Source organism: Strongylocentrotus purpuratus, unplaced genomic scaffold (genome assembly GCF_000002235.5).
Source record: "Strongylocentrotus purpuratus isolate Spur 01 unplaced genomic scaffold, Spur_5.0 spur5_contig_847, whole genome shotgun sequence".
Taxonomy (NCBI): Eukaryota; Metazoa; Echinodermata; class Echinoidea; order Camarodonta; family Strongylocentrotidae; genus Strongylocentrotus; species Strongylocentrotus purpuratus.
The window spans coordinates 296,610-297,792 of record NW_022145554.1 but is presented as its reverse complement, the minus strand read 5'-3'; the positions used below and the strand labels follow the sequence as shown (position 1 = coordinate 297,792).

General features: G+C 38.1%; 1 non-coding gene across 1 annotated transcript; it reads left to right on the top strand.

The window, feature by feature from the left end:
* The first annotated feature begins 521 nt into the window (after positions 1-521).
* On the top strand, positions 522-595 carry TRNAR-UCU. Its single transcript has one exon. It is a non-coding gene; the product is annotated as a tRNA-Arg (tRNA).
* The last annotated feature ends 588 nt before the right edge of the window (positions 596-1,183 follow it).

Genomic DNA, 1,183 nt, shown 5'->3' with positions numbered 1-1,183 from the left:
GTGATGAGGAACCTGGAGATGATATTTGATTGGTTGAATCAAAGTGATCGTTCACCAAATAAGGCTAGTCTTATGAATCATGCATGAGAACACGCTCGTCACACATACGATACACATATATGAATAATGATGATGATGATAGGCGCTCGGGCTGTCGCCCGTGCCGATGTCAGTCTCCATAACGCGATTAGTACACTTGCCATTTAGCCCGACGCCTATCGGATAGGCTAGGATTTTGCAAGCTCTACCCTAACGTTATTTTTTGTTTTAGCGCCCTATAGGCCCAGTCGTTAAAACATGACGCGGCAAAAGGGGTTTTCATGACGATGTAACGCTTCCATTTCCGTATCTTATAACACAGAGCTCTGTGAATACGCGCAATTCCTTTGTTGCGCGCAGTTGCCATTCAGTCACACGTTAACAAACCGCGACAGCATTATTTTACGGTGGTTTACCGCACCACAATGTAAACAAAACTTTAAAAGTTGTTAATTCCTTTTGCAGATATATGGAAATCTGATGTCACTGTGGCGCAATGGATTAGCGCATTGGACTTCTAATTCAAAGGTTCCGGGTTCGAGTCCCGGCAGTGATTGAATTATGTTATCGCTAAGAGACTTCGGTGGTAAGCGCTTTTATATAAGTGACGTTTTTATTATTATTTTATTTAACCTGAAGTTCCATAATTTCAGTGGTATATTGAAGATATCTGGCTTTTTAGCGAATAGTTTTGAATGCTTAATTCCGAATATTCATTTTCTAGACTCGACAAATATCTTTGCGTAATTCAAAATTGATTCGACCGTTTACCTCTGTTGATATGAGAAAATCTCCCATTCCGGATATATGAAAACAGCACTAAATTTCCATTTCCTTTAAAGAAGTTCTAGAACGGATGACTGTAAAATTTCACACACGATATCTGAAGAATATATTATAAACATTCGCCAAGTTTCATGGAGTTCGCACGAGTCTGCAAAAGAGACTTATTGCCTTTTAGCATTCGACATGATATAGTGTTACATGTACATGTATATAATTTAAATGCAATCATTTCCATACCCTTTTGAGTATCATTTTCTTCTCGAAATCAGCAGGAGTTCTATGAATTATTCTGCAGAGGTGGTTAATGAATGAAGGCCACAACAAATCAATCGTACATTTACTTTAAAATATGAAAATT